The sequence below is a fragment of the Lagopus muta genome, chromosome 5 (assembly GCF_023343835.1).
Source record: "Lagopus muta isolate bLagMut1 chromosome 5, bLagMut1 primary, whole genome shotgun sequence".
NCBI classification, from domain to species: domain Eukaryota; kingdom Metazoa; phylum Chordata; class Aves; order Galliformes; family Phasianidae; genus Lagopus; species Lagopus muta.
In genome coordinates this window covers 33,035,816-33,050,930 of record NC_064437.1, presented here as the reverse complement: position 1 = coordinate 33,050,930, position 15,115 = coordinate 33,035,816, and the positions used below count along the sequence as shown (strand labels likewise).

The following is a 15,115-nucleotide window of genomic DNA, read 5'->3' as shown; positions in this document are numbered from 1 at the left end:
CCAAGCACAGGTGATCTTCATGGCATACTCAGCAAGTCCGAGATGCATCATGAGAATGGTATTTTTACAAAGGCACAAGATTGATTTTGTGTGAAGTGATACAAAATGAAATGACCAAATAGAAACTCTTTTTGGAAAAGAAAATTACTTGAGAATACTGAATTCTTGCAGCTATACAATAATGAATTATTTTAGAATTTTATGTGATGTTGTAATCAAAGATATGCTGCATATATTTATATAATTCTACTAGACTGAATCTGTTCTACTATTGTTTACTTCAAAACTCTTCTCACAGATGGTTTTTTGTCTTTAATTACAACACTGTCATATTTTGACATTTCCAAGTAAACACCCATCATTTTGTTTTTACTTCTGTTTACAGTGCGCAGTTGTGAAATACTTAATTATATGGTTTGTATTACCCAGTTATAACAGAAAGTTTTATTTTGTCCCATCTCTCGTTCAGTACAAGGATGCAGCTTACATGTATTCAAATAACCCTATTCAGTAGAATGAATATGACTAGCAATGGGATAAGAATCTAATTGTAAGAAATATGCTAATGTTAAATTTGTTTTTACTGAGCCACTCTGTGAGTATAAAAAAGCAATTTAAATGCATTAGTAATAGTAATGATGGATTTATGTTCTAGATGTGTTCAGAAGTCCTCTTTGGCAGTGGAGGTGAATTGTGCTTGGAGCAGTATGAATGCTCTTGATGTGTTTTCAGAGGACTTGGTGCCAATTACTGAATAAACATCATGCTCAGATCCTCCAAAATAGCTCTATTCCCATTACAGACTCCCCTTTGTCAGAGTGGTGTTTCTGAACTGCTTTCAGCCAGGCTTCCTTTGTGAACAGTAGCACTAATGTGCTCTGGCCTTGAAGCAGAGGTGAGAGAGCGTGGAGAGGAAAGCAGGAGCAGGAGGGGGAAAGCTGCAAATTTAGGAGTAGAGGGTAGATTTAGACTAGATATTAGGAAGAAATTCTTCATGTGAGGGTGGTGAGACCCTGGAACAATTTGCCCAGAGAGGTTGTGGATGCCCCATCCCTAGAAGCACTCAAGGCCAGGCTGGATGGAGCTCTGAGTAACCTGGTCTGATGAGCGGTGTCCTTGTCTGTAGCAGGGGGTTGGAATGAGATGATCTGAAAGGTCCCTTCCAACACAAACCTTTCTGTGATTCCATGAGTGAGATCTCAGGCTGAGGAGGCAAAGGCAGGTCTTACAAGAACAGGAGAAAGATATGGGCTGGGTGGATGGGGAGGAAGATGGAATCATGATGCTCAGACCCCTCATTCTGAGATGAAAGCACAAAGTGCTACTCCTGTTTCAGCAGGCTCCAACATTAATAATATTTATCAGGGGCACTGTCAAAGGCAGCAATAGAAGCCTTGCACTGTGTCATGCAGTATATTTAGTGTCAGACAGCATGGTACCGCATCAACAGAAGTTTCTATTTATTAGGAAAACAGTAACTGTTGAAGTTAGTCTGATTAAGATGAAAGGAATTACTTGGCCCATAAATTCTCAAAACTATTTTCTCCACTCTCATTTTTTTGGTTTTCTGTTTTAATCTCTCTGTGTAATCCTATACTATTAATTCACATGGCACCTTAAATACTTTATCTTGGTTGTAAACACAGAAGTAAATTACTAGTGTAAGTTTTGTTTTATTGGTTAATTCCTTCCCAGTGCCTCCTACAATGACTGATAGAGCAGATATAAATTAAAAATTTATCCAAGGAAACAGAAAAAAAAGCACCATGTCAGATGGTCTCAGAACAGTACTTGTTTGAAAGTCTGAAACTTCCTAGTTTATGTCAGAGGTGTATTTTAATGTATATGAATTGATGCAGCTTCAGGTATTCGTTTTGGTGACGTTGGGAAGAGAAGCTATTAGCGTCTCTCTCCCCATCTCATTCAACTCAGTGACACGTGTACACGCACATACATGTGCCATTTTGAAGTAGTTTGCATTCTGTTCCTAAAACCTGTATTTGGAACTGAGGCTGTGTGTGAATACCACAAGAGGGGGAGCATGTGTTCAAGGCTGATGGGTTTCTTCATACCCTGGGAATATCAGTGTGCAGATTCACCATAAGCTGAAAGGAATTGAATAACATGATGGCCTCTCTTGCAGTGTTGAGACCAATTAGCTCCTAATGTCTTTTGAAAATTTTGGATGAGGATTGGTAGGCAGCCAGTGGATCTAAGCAATCAGGATTTGACTTTAACACCTGTTTTTTAACACCTCTCAGAGTGTAAGTGCTTATGGTAGGGGTTGAAGCCTGTTTCTAAAAGTGAAGTTGTAACAAGTGTTCAGGTAGAAATTGCCTATTTATTTCTGGAAGCGTGGATTGCACTGGTGGTGCATCTGGCCCAGAAGACACACAAGTGTTTCTACCCATTTATTCTCAGAAGGGTTCATAAGAAACACAAGTGTAAGCATTCATGCTTCGGTTGGTGCCTACATGCAAGAAAGGAAGGAGGCAGAAGCAGACAGAGGTACTCATCACTACCGAAGTCATATTTCATTTGCTGATTACTGTGGATGAAAACCTCCCATATTCCACCTTCTGACTCTGTCACCAATGTTTTTTGGCAGATGATGGTTTAGCAGGTTGTTAGCATTTCTCACATGTCTGTGTTAGCAGGCCTGAGACCTGCCTGGAAATTTTCTTCTTGTTTTATTTATTTTTTTGTTTGTTTGTTTGTTTTATTTGTCTGTGTTTTATTTTATTTATTTATTTATTTATTTACGATTGATAGTCTGAATCTCTTGAGAGTTTTCTGGGTTTTTTAATGCTTTCAAAACTGCTTTTTTCTTCTTGCTCTGGTTGTTGAGCCTGCCTTGCCTCTCAATTGCCTGACACAAGAGAGGCAGCTCAGGATTTTAATACTAGCTGTCAGCGAGAGGTCTGGAGAGAAGCGTGTCTGGAGCACCAAGAAATGTTGGTTCTTCAAATGTCTTTTCATTACAAATTCTTCAAATAGAGTCTCTGACCTTCAGGGAAAAAATCAGTCCAGGGGAAAACAAGGTCAGCTGCCAGCACAGTAATCTCATGGGTATGGAAACTTGCTGAAGGAGCAGCCAGAAATGACACCTGCGAGTCAACTGCCAACTGGCAGTGATAATTAGGGGCAGAATATATACATAGAAGGAGTGGGCTCAGAGTCAACCTCTTTCTGCAGTGCTTTCACATCTTCAAAGCAATACTGAGACAGAAGCACGCACAGCAGAAGAATACACTTCATATGTGCTTGAACAGATCTGAAATGTAAGCATAAGTCTATCTGAATTAATTAGTGTTCTTTCATTACTGAAGTGGTCAAAGTTCAGATTTTGAAATAGCTCTCTATGTTAAGCTATCCCCAGGTGCCTAGAAGCTGCTAAAGGTGTTGTTCCTGTTGACTCTGCATATAGATCTTGCTGGCTAGGCCTGGTTTGAGCTGTGTCTCTGAGGCCATCAGTCCCTACCTTCATATTATTGTTGTAAAATATGAGAGTTTTAATTGATGAAGGATTGTAAGGTATACAGTTCTCTTGAGCAAACTGTTAACAAACTAATTCAAAACATTGACAATCATAACTTATTCCAAAATAAGTGCAGGAATGGTATGATTTAAATATAAGCAAAGTCCTTCTCTTTGCTTACAAAGACCAACTGGTTAGGAAAGAAACAGGTTTGCAACAGATGACACAAGACAAAACCTAACAAAACTAACCTCCATCCAGAAGAAATTAATTCAGTTTGAAGGGGGGTGGGGGGAAAAAAGGAAAAGAAAAAAACAAAACAAACAAAAAAAACCAACCCAATATATATGTTTAGAATTTCACTCTACATTATCTAGGTGAAGAGATGTCACAAAGCTTGTTCTGATGTTTAGCAGCTGAGAATTCTGTTTTGGCTAATAGGACTTCACTGCATTGCTGTGTGCTGTAGTGGGACTGGGGGCAGGATGGTATTTGCTCTGCCCTACCTTGTCACAGGTCCAAGCCAAAATAGACAACTGTATTGTATCTTAACAATGGGACACAAATGCTGCTCCAAAGTTTCAGAGAGACTATGAGGGGCTACTATCAATTACAGAAGTTAGCTTCAATGAGTTTTGGCTTAAAAAAAAAAATAACAAAAGACCTGATTTGTGATTCTGGTTGTATGAATATTTACGTGAGCCAAGTTTCTAGAACTCATTCCTCCTCCTTGTTACACCAAGAAAGTCCTTTCAGCTGGAGCTTTGCATCAATTTATCACCAGAGTGATGATGTTTGTCTCATATAATACACACACTCCAACAGCAGCAGAGTGCTGGTGAGTAGAGGTGCCATGCTTATGATTTAGTAGCTCTACACGGATCATCGCAGTGTCAACACTGGTGCTTGCTAGCATGACCTCTAGCAGGGGAGGATGGAATTAATCTTTTAAGCAAGTTGAAGATGGGATTAAAGGAAAAAGAAATTGAGATGGTCTGTGATTCTCCCACTTCACAGAGTTATTCCTTGAAAATGTGCATAAATGTAGGAGAAACTAGGCTTAAACAGGTTCAGCTGTTCTTGTGTGTGGCTTAAACTTCCTCAATTTTAGGGTGTGAAATAAGGGAGTAAGAAATGTATCTTACTGCTTTTGTGGGAGAAGGTGAAGAACAGGTTTTTTTTTTTTGTATGCATTTATGCCGCCTTTTGAGGGTATTGCATTGGTACCATGAAACTAAGGAGAGTCTGAAAGTTAAATAAATTAAGTTGCCAGGCTCCAATGTGACTTGTTTCACACTTTCTCTGTACTGTGTCTTCTGATCCTTTTCCACAGTGCTATACATTTCCCTGACTTTCATTTGCAATTCCTTATTAATGAAAAATGTACATATGGCTTCCTCATCTCAGCTTGGGAGGCAGAGCAGGCAGCACCACCTATTTGTTGTTGCATTTCCTTAGCCAAAGCTTTTGTTCCTCTGCCATCAAAATACTTCAGTAGAGCATGACCACTGGTCAGGAGGCAACTGTAGTTCCTGGAAGAGCAATGAAAGGATTTGGGTCAAAGGTGGAGGAGATCCCTTTTTCAGAGATGTGCAGATGGAGTAAGCAGCCCCCACTCTGTCACTTTGTGTTGCAGCTGTGAGCAGAGAATGATCTTCATCTGTCCTGCAGGGCATGAGGCTGAGAGCTCTTCTGAACTCTGATGAACTGTTGCAAACCTTTCCTAAGGGTGTTTGGCAGTGTAGCACACAGTGATTTCAACACCCTTTTGTGCCCTTGTGCACATAAAATGAGGAATACACGTCGCGTGTGCAGATATGGGAGCTTGATCTCATTCTGGTTACCAGAGGAGAACCACATCTGCTTGTAGCAAAGCTGAGCTGTGGCAGGTTCATTCCCCACCACCTCACCCTTACCTCATCCATGTAACAAAACAGGATTTGGGTCGAGTGTTTTTGAAGTCATTTATCCATATGGATTGAATGTTGGGAGAAACATGAATGTTTAATCAGGCATTTGTTAGCAAGCTAAAGAGGCATCATTTTGTCAAGCGCTCGACTGTCAGAAAATCCCCTGCCTACTATTGCTATGGAAACAGCCAACAAATACCTGCTTGTTTTATGTTAGTATCTGAGCAGAAGGAAAATCTGCTAGCCATAAACCTTGAACATCTATCAGATGGGCTGGAGGAGCAGGAGATAAGACATATCTAGAAGTTCTCCAGTGTTCTAAACCAGTTTGACTGACTGATTGGTTTCTTCTGTCAATCAGCAACTAACAGAAATGATAGTACATGATCTAACCAGCTCCATAGAGTGGATTTTAATTGCTACTGCTGGGTAAAAATACTCAGCAGTTCTTAAAAAGCTGGCTCGAACATCTTCATTAAAAACTTAATGAAGCATATATATATTATATTTTAAATAGCTAAATATTGTGAGCTAAGTGCTTAATCTGAGGAATATGCTGTTTTCAGTATTAATTTCACCAGTTTGGCTGCTGCTGAGGATAGTGGCCAGGCTACTTGGTTGCTGGTTATCTACATCTGATGGATTACTTGGAATTTCCCTACAGTTTGCTGCTGTTCTCTGCCATATGTTAGTAGGGATGGGTACAGAATCACACTAGACACTTCTCAAGCAGCACCCTGCCTCAGAGCACTTTTTACATCAGCCTTCTGCCACCTCCCAGCTTAAAATCACCCACCTAACTCTAACCATATCCTTGATGCTGCACTTGCATTTCAAGTCAGCTCTGTATTCTTTACAGCAAGCCTTTTTTACTTTCTCTCATCCTTTGTCATCTGTGAAATAGAGTAACTCTTCAGAAGAATCTCAGTATCTTTCAGAAGAGGAATTAACTGAGGAAGACGATTCCCAGTGGCTTATCTATCTTTTTTTTTTTTTTTTTTTTTTTTTTTTTTTTTTTTTTTTTTTTCCTTCACAAAGGCTGTATGCTAGGTAAGAAGCTACAACACAGTGAAAGTTTATTTCTCTCTGTGCTGCCTCAGTCCGTTCTCTGGCTTTGTCCTTAGGAATATCCTAAGAGAATAGGAGGCTGTCTTTGGGAGCCTTATCTGGCTCGAGGGGATCTGGGATTGAGGACGAGCTGAAGATGCTGCCAAATGGGTAAACCTGGCTGCATCTAATGTAAAATATGCAGGTGAGACACGTGTATGGCCCAGGGAGTGGGAGGGGTTGATGGAGGCCTGTGACTCTTTTATTCTGAACTGTAAGCTTAGCCTATGGAGAAAAGATGTCTGTGTCTGCAGCCAGGCTGCTGTCTGTCACAAAAACACCTTGGCTTGGTGGTGTTGGTCTGATTCACATCAGTTAGAGCGCCACCAAATGTAGCCGTTGTTGCTGGAAGCTTCTTTTCAGATGTGTGTGGTCTCTGATTAATGAGATGGAAATTTTGTTGAAATACCCAAAGAATGTTAAGTACCCTGTCTTAAACATCTTGAAAGTTTTCCTTCTCTCTGGTCATAGTTTAGTGCATGGCATTCTGTCCCTAGAAGGAACTTCATGGGTTGTGTTTTACTGCTAGGTGCATTGTTTTGAACAATTCTCCATTGTAACCTGCTCTGGCAAGATTCTAAAGTTAAGTGGGGAGTTTCTGTATTACTAGAGGGATACATAGTCACAATTCTTACTGCAATGTTAGAGAAAGGAAAGTGGTGAGAGACTTCCAGAAAGCATCAGACATTTTACCTTCTCTGTTGGCCAACTTTTGTTTTGCTGAACATTAGCTTTTTTCTTGGGCTGCATGATACTCTGATTCTTTTTATCAGAACTCCTTCATAGATTTGGGCAGTACTGGACAGTTGGCAAAAGATGAAAATACATGATATTGTGTTTGTTTCAAATTTGCTTGTTTTGAATGCTCTTTTTGTAATTTGTTATGAGGTTGTAGGGAAACTGTAAGGGGATGGCTTGAACTGCTGATTGAGCACCTGGTGAAGGGATGAGGCTGCTCCAGAGAGAACAGGCAGATTACTTACACCTGTGCTCCCCAGGTGACCAGAAGGGAACACACAGTCCTCCCCCACTCCCCAGGGCTCGTATAAGGGCCAACCACAAAAAGAGAGCATCTCTTGCACCTGTGTTGTTTGCTGAGGAGAAGTAGCTAGAAAGTGCTTTATGGCATCACAGGTGGGGTGAAATCAACTCTTCTTTTTGTGTATGGTTTTTGGCCTATCTGTGAATGCTTCACCTGGTATTGCCAAGAAAATGTTAGAAGTGGTTTGGCTTTTTTGTGAGCAGTATAAAGGTAATGTGTCACTGAGAGAAGATCATATGCTTATTGTGATGCTTATGGGCTGTGTGTAGTGCTATAATCTTGGTGTTTTTAAATGGTCAAGAGGTAGGTGTGGTCTTTGCTTGGTTTTAGGCCACTGCATTTGGACTTAAGGTGGTAAATGCATGAGGGGATCTGTGCAGGAATGCTGTGGCTGCTCAGGGAAGAGGTACAGAGGTATGTCAGGAGCATGTAAGTCGTTTTGATACAAGTCAACTGGAAATGTCTGTGCTTAAATTCCTGTATTAAGCAAGTTAAAATGGTCATGATAGAGTATTGCTAATTGGGTAGGTAACACAGCTGCAAAAATAACTGCTTGCATTTTAAAACGCCTATCGAAAAACTGCGTTTTATGGAAAATATATTAGAGTTTCAAGAAGGCATTTTCTTAAGTGTTTTCTTTTTTTTCCCATTTCTTTTTTAACATAGTATTCAGATGCCTAAATGCAGGTACCTAACTGAAGGCCTATTGTGTTTCCCTGGAAGTAAACTTGCATTCTTTCACTGATCTGACCTCAAAGGACTACAGTTTTCAAAAAGTAACTTCAGAATGAGCTTTTGAAAAATCAGGCTGATTATTTGATTGCCTGGACTTTGAACACCCATATTGAACACCTCCACTGTATTATTCTAACCATTAAAGACAATCATTCTCAAAGGGCAGTTCTGGAGACTGTTCAGAAGATTGAAAGGCAGTCCACAGAGAAAGCCAATTTCTTGTGCTTTTCATTAAAAGCTTGATGATGAGGGGAGCAAATGGCTTATGAAAAGCGGTCATAAAAAATAGTTCACAGTGCTCCCTCCAAAATTTGGATAATGTATCAAGTTTGTACTTCTGTTTGATACGGCAATATGGATTCTCAGGAGAATTTTCCCACTGTCTTTTTTTGTAAGTAGAACTTATTATGTTTGTATCTGCATGTTTATGTGAAATTTTGCATGCTCATAAAGGCAAAACTGAGTCCAGAGTTGGAAGGATGATAATGGCCACATGCAATAAAATTTTATGCTTATAGACTCATGAGAGCTTCCGAATGTGAAGGAATCATAGTGAAAAGAGAATAGGTGTAGGCAATAAAAGTAATTGTAAATGTGCTTTTCATAAACATGTGAAATGTACATATACCCAATTCATACATGGAAAATACATTTGGTTGTTGGTCTGGAAATGTGCCACCTGTCCATTCTACTGCATGTGACTGATATTTAAGGGCAAGTCCATTAGCTGTTATGCTGTGTCACTGTTGGCAGTGGCTGCATTATTATTCAAAGCCAGAAGATGCATCTGGTTTTGAACTCTTAATTCAACTATTGAGTAAGGAGGGAAAAAAAGTTGTCTTTTTCTCTGCAGCAAAGTTCTGCTGTGTTTCTCTTTATTGTTCTGCTTCTGTGCTGTGATTCAGCTTGGTATTCCTTCCTGGCTGTGACACATTCTTGAATTGTGTCTCCACTGATTCACTCTTTGCCATACTGCTAATCCAGCAGTCTTGTGGTTGCTTTGCTACTGTCTTAGTGCTTCTGCTTGAGAGGCTGGTTGAGAGCGGAAAAAACTCATTAGTTGTACAAACAGTCAAGTGAGAACATGTTATGAGCAGAGACAAAAGATGGAGATGCAACAATCTGTCCAGGGAGCAAGTTGTTGTATCACTCCTACTGGGGAGCTGAAAAGCTTACAGAGAAATTTAACCTGAACTTTGTAGAGGGAGGAAGCAAATCAACTACAGTTTTTATTTAAGACTAAAACTTCCAAGGCTGTATGTATTGCATACCTAGGCGTCTGAGATTAAATGTGGTTGTAAATGGAAAATAAGTTGACTAAATAACTGTGACTAGCATAGTTACGGTGTTTTATGGCTCTTGCTCCACTTAAAATGGAAATTTTCAAAGATGTAGCTTTTGTATAAATTATGAGTTCTGCTTTGTAACAGAAGTTAAACATGGTCAAAGTAGAGAGTTGAAGCATGTGTTAAACACGTTTTTACATGCTGTATTTGTCATACTTTGTGATTCCAAATTATTCCTGGCAATATGTAGCATGCAGTTTGCCTTTTCATTCATTAAGCTCTCATTATAACCCACATGGCTGTTGATACTTCTGTTTTACATCTTGCTGCACAGTTAATAGTGATGATTGGAGAGCATTTACAGCTTTTTGTATTTCATCATATTGTTAATCGATTGTATTCAGCTGGCTGACCACTCTGTCACAAAAGAACAGTGACATATTCAAAATCCTGTTTAAATCCTAAGTTAAATAGAGTTGATTAGTGAAAGACAAGATGCAAATGGTTCTTAATTTTTTTTTTTTTTAGCATGTAGTATGTTGTCTGGCTGACTGCAGTAAGAACAAAACTTCAGGCCATGACTTGAGTCCACTGTTAAGTATCGTGTTAATTATTAACAACAGCTTTCTTGTTTTATGTAGTAGATGTCTTTTGGTTTTTTCCATCTACTGTGTTTTATAGAACCGTTCTCATACCTAGTCATCTACATGACACTCACCAGTAAATGGTTTTTGTCCTTGAGAAGCCTAGGAAGGAGGAATAGAGATTGCTGTTCATTTAAGAAGCAAAAGTAGTGTCTGTGTCCAGTTACTTCCCCGTGGAGTCAGCCCTGGATGATTTTGCTGAAATGCCAAGTGTTTGAGTCTGCGCTTGCAGCAGGGCTGTGCTGAAGGGATGAGAGGGAAACTTGGGATAGCTGCTATGTCTATCCGAGGTGCCCATGCACTGTCATCCCTGCAGCAGAGCTGTTTCTGCCCAGGGTTGAACAGAACAGCGTCTTTGGAACAGAAATGAAGTCCTGACCTCCTGCAGCTTCCACTGCAGGAATTCCACTTTTTTATTTTTCACCTGTCAGTTACCCTGTTTTTCATGTTTTGTTCCACTTCTGGTATTTAATTTTTTTTTTTTTTTAAATACTCCTAAATCTCATTTGTAATATTTAAAAGCAAAACAAAACAGTTTACTCCAGTGCATCATTTAAGTGACAGTTGTTGGGGTAGCTGTGAGAATCATCCTATCCTTCAGGGAAGATAATTGAGGAAATTGTGATGAATGATGAGAGGTTGGAGTTGTTTTTTCCCCAGCTGCTGTCTTTTCATTGCAAGTATGTGCAATAGAAGATTCGCGTTGGGTTTTTGGTTGATTTTTATTTCTCAGACAAAAATGAAGTTCTTTTATAGGATGATCTGTAGCTTGGTTTTAGAAATGGCATGTTCTCCCTAGTTCAGACCTTTGGGTATGCATGCATGTGGTTTGTTATTTTCCTTTGCACCACTGAAGTCAGTTGAATTTACTCTAGTTTCCCCTTTTTTTTTTTTTTTTTTTTTTCTTTTAATTTACCAAGTGCTTCTTTTTAGTGAGCTTTCTGTACAGTCCTTGAACCTCCCTTTCCATTGGGTAATTGTTGATTGCAGGGACTTCCTCTGTACTGATGTAACTGTGCACAAAGAAAGTTACTGAGCCAGTGATGTTGTGTTTATTTTACTGGTCCTTTTACACCACTTCATTGGAAGATTCCCAAACTAGTTCCTTAGATCAGACACATGTTTTGCTTGAGCTTAGAGTCAGCTGAAATCGCTTATCAACTACTGCACATGGAAGTATCTTTACTTACCTCACTGGCATACTTTTTGTTGTGTTTGACTGTGATGGATTGCAGTAGAATGGATGGATGTGTTGACCAAGGGACTGCAAGCCAGCCTCGCTTTTATGTGGCTTTATGGGTTTCAGTACTGTTGGTGCTGATGTTTTGGCAGCTGGAAGATGTTGCTTTGTTACAGGAATCAGCCAAATAATTCTGTTTACCTCTTCTTTAGGTGTGTAAAAGGCTGTAGGAAACAATTAAACTGTCAGAAAAGGACTATTTCCTGCAGTGCTGTACACAGTGACACTTGCAAATGACCTGACTCGGTAAAGCTCCTTGTTCTGATAGTTTTTCAGTAATAAGAATGGTTATTGAGTGAGTGTGCAATAGGCATTTCTAAGTGAAGTCCAATTCCCCCACTTTCAGTCAACATCTAGTATGACTAATTCTTCCTGCTACCTACCATTTCCTACAGTTCTTCTGCTGTGACCATGTCTCCAGCCAGGAAGCCCGGTAGGCAGTTGGAAGGAGATGGACAAATTTGCAAGCCTCCCTTTTTCAGAGTACAGCACGCAATGCCTGGGGATGGCCCAGTTTCTGAGTGCATTGCCCATGGGCAGGCTTCCACCTAGACTGGCATCGCTTATGCCTCCTGAGCAACTGCTGAGGCATGCTGTTCCACTGCTCGTTCAGGAATTAAGTAGGGGTTTCATGTACACAGTTGGTTGCACGGCCTACTTCTCCGTGGGTTTTCTGACCATTTAAGATGGGATCAAATTTTAAGCCTTCCTTTTGGATAATGCTTCTGGGAATGCTAATGGGAAAAGAAAAACCTTCCTGGGACAGGGAGGGTTTCTCAGAACAGTTGCCTGGAACTCAGGTACAGGATAGTGTAAGCAAAGCCATCAACATTTCCATGCATCAGGTATTGTGACATAGCCTGTGGTGTAAAATATATTTTAAAAGACACTTTGAATTTGTAGACCAAACTTTGTTTTTGTTTGCAGAACCTGCCTGCATGACAGGAGAGCACAGGGTCATGAAGGAATCCGGGTTGTGATCTGGGGTAGCCTGACTAGTAGTTGGATGAAACTATGCCTACATTTAAGAGCAATATTCCTGTGTATTGTTTTTATAGAGGTTGTGTGTGGATTTATTTCTCCTGTAGTGCTGACTGCAAGTACTCCTGAAGATAAGCTGAGGTTCAGGATCCTTATTTCGTAAATTGTCTTAAAATGCTGAGACAAGTTGAGACCATTCTAGGTATCAGTATACAGTTCTTGATCCTCAAAGCATGGAGAAATTAAAGGTTTCTTTTCATGTCATGATCAGAACACTAATGCAGCACAGTGAATTTATGTTTGGCTGTCAGGATAACAAACTTTGAGAGATTTTAATCCATAGAGGATCAATAATTACTGTAATAATGATTTTTCTTGCAATAGTCCATAAGTCTTTGCTATGAAAGAAGAGCAAGTGTCTTTTAAGTAGGTAAATTCAAGTCTTTCATTTCAAGTTACCATAATAACCCCATAACTGATCCATATGGTTGATAAAAGGCATGGTACGTTGTAGAGTTAACTTGTTAGTTCAATGAGTGTTCTGAAGGTATTTTGTATAGTTTTTCAAAGTGCTGTTTGGAAGGATTTGTTTTACTGCAGCCAACCTAACAAAACAGTGATTTAGGTTAAATTTTGAGTTAAGCAGAAAGCAGAGTGGTACAGTGACTCTGTTATTAATACCAGTCTTTTCTGCTTTCATGTTAATGGCATTTAGAGAAACAGGTGGTAACTGACTTTAAATGACAGTGAACTACTCCTACGTTCTGTTGATCAATGCAAAAATCTGAGGCCATAGAGATGATTCACCTTACAAGGTTGACAGGTTAAAAATAACAAAAAACACTTTCTGTTTATATTCACTGGCTCTGAATATTTCTTCAGAAGGCTGAGACCGATGTAGTTCTCTATACTGGATTAGTCTAAAATTAAATGAGAAGATGAATATCACCAGTCGTCTGTTTTGCTGCTTTCCTGAGCAGAATCTTCCATTTCCTTCTTGTAGCCATTTCAGCCCCTTGTGTATCTGCTATGTTATGCTGCAGGTTTTTCACATATGGTTTTGATACTCTTTACTGTCAGATAAAATTGCTTTGTTCTTAAAAGAACAAAAGGAATAGAAATACATAACATAATGGATTTTTACCATGGATAAGTAGTGGCAAGTAAGATGAAAATTATTTCATGTTCCTGAAGGTTAGCCAACCTCTAATTATTGGAGCTTAAGAAGCAGCATCCTTGAGAAGAAGGTCATTTCAAAAGAACAGGGTTTCCTGGCTTTTTTTGTTGGTACCAGCTACATTTGGAGGTAAGATATCGCCTGAGCAACATGAAAAATTTCTATGAAAATTAAACATTTTTATAACTTTGGAGTGCTATTCAAGACTGAATTCATGCAATTATTTGCAGGAAGTGTAAAGCCTGTGGTAGCTTATGATTAGTTTTTGTTTTTGCTGTTTATGAACTCCTCATGTAGTGTTTAACTGTATGTCAGTACTGTGGCTTGCATTTCTATGCAAGTATGCTGGTAAGAGATTATCTAAGCCTATGGAATCGATGGTAATGCTTGGTTTTACACCCATTTCTAGAGATTCCTCTTGATGAAATTACTTGGACACTTTTCATTGCTTCCACTAGGTTTCTGTCTTCAGTATGTGTTCAGGTATAAACAAAATAGTTGTATGATCAGTCCTTTTGAAGTATGCTTATTTTGCGTGTATGACTTTTCTCATGCCCTGAAAGCACCAGCCCCTCTGCAGTAAACTCATGGGCTCTCTGGAGCTTTGCTCTCCTGTGATTCACAGTCGACAGGTAATCTAACTGTTGCTATGAAAGGGTGAGAAGAGTTGCTTGCAGTGACTGCAGAAAGATGCCTTTGACCTTTGGAGAGATATTAACTCCTTACTGAGGCTAGAGGGGCACTAACAGAAAATCATGAGTTTTTTTTCCTCCCACTTGCTGACTGTAGAGGCAGCTTCTGTTTCACAGTTCTGACCTTTCTGTGCTGATGGTCACTATCCATCTAAATTCAGTCAGCAGCATCTGCTGAAGACCTGGGAAGTAGCAACCCTAGCATTAAGCGAATCTGTAGCAGAACAGTGTTTATTAAATGCTTTGTCAGCACTTTTGTAAACAGCCACAGGGGGATTTCTGCACCTTGCCTCAGCCAACGTGAATAGGGTCTGAACTCTCTCGCTGGTTTGATGATTTTTTTATTTAGGTTGGCTGTGAAAGCCACCTCAAGGTGACTTAAAGATTTCTCAGTTAAATTCTTCACTGGCTCACTCCAGGCTTCCGTAGAATGGATGAGAAGGGCCTCTTAGCAGGTAAAGACTGACTGTCCCTACAGCAGCTGCAGCCCCAGGAAGTCAATATTTACACCAAAACCATGGGCAGCCCTGTGGATGTTCTTTCTGTATGCTCTGTGAAGTTGAATGATTTATGAACCCTCCTTTCTGTGCACACAGTTCAGTACAACTCCATCTAGGGATTCTAGGTGAGTTTATATGTTTATATATAGAGATATATATGTGAAGCAACATCTTTTCTCAGAAAGATGGTCCAATGTCATTGTTTTGATTTAGAAACGACATTTGTTTGCCAGGTCTTTTTTTTAAAATTTCCAGTTATTCTTTCAGTAAATCCAGCCTTTATGCTGAAATTTTCCTGCTGTCAAACAAAGGTAGGAAGTCTT

General features: G+C 39.6%; 1 long non-coding RNA gene across 12 annotated transcripts in view; it reads left to right on the top strand.

Annotated features, from left to right (window-relative positions):
- Nucleotides 1-3,199: 3,199 nt before the first annotated feature.
- The window catches only part of LOC125693109 (uncharacterized), a 61,136-nt gene continuing 49,220 nt past the window's right edge, over nucleotides 3,200-15,115 (top strand). For 3 of the 12 annotated variants that reach the window (XR_007376994.1, XR_007376986.1, XR_007376990.1), the window contains exon 1: nucleotides 7,642-7,747. This is a non-coding gene — a long non-coding RNA (uncharacterized LOC125693109). The other 9 variants (XR_007376995.1, XR_007376987.1, XR_007376992.1 and 6 more) reach the window with 7 other exon arrangements.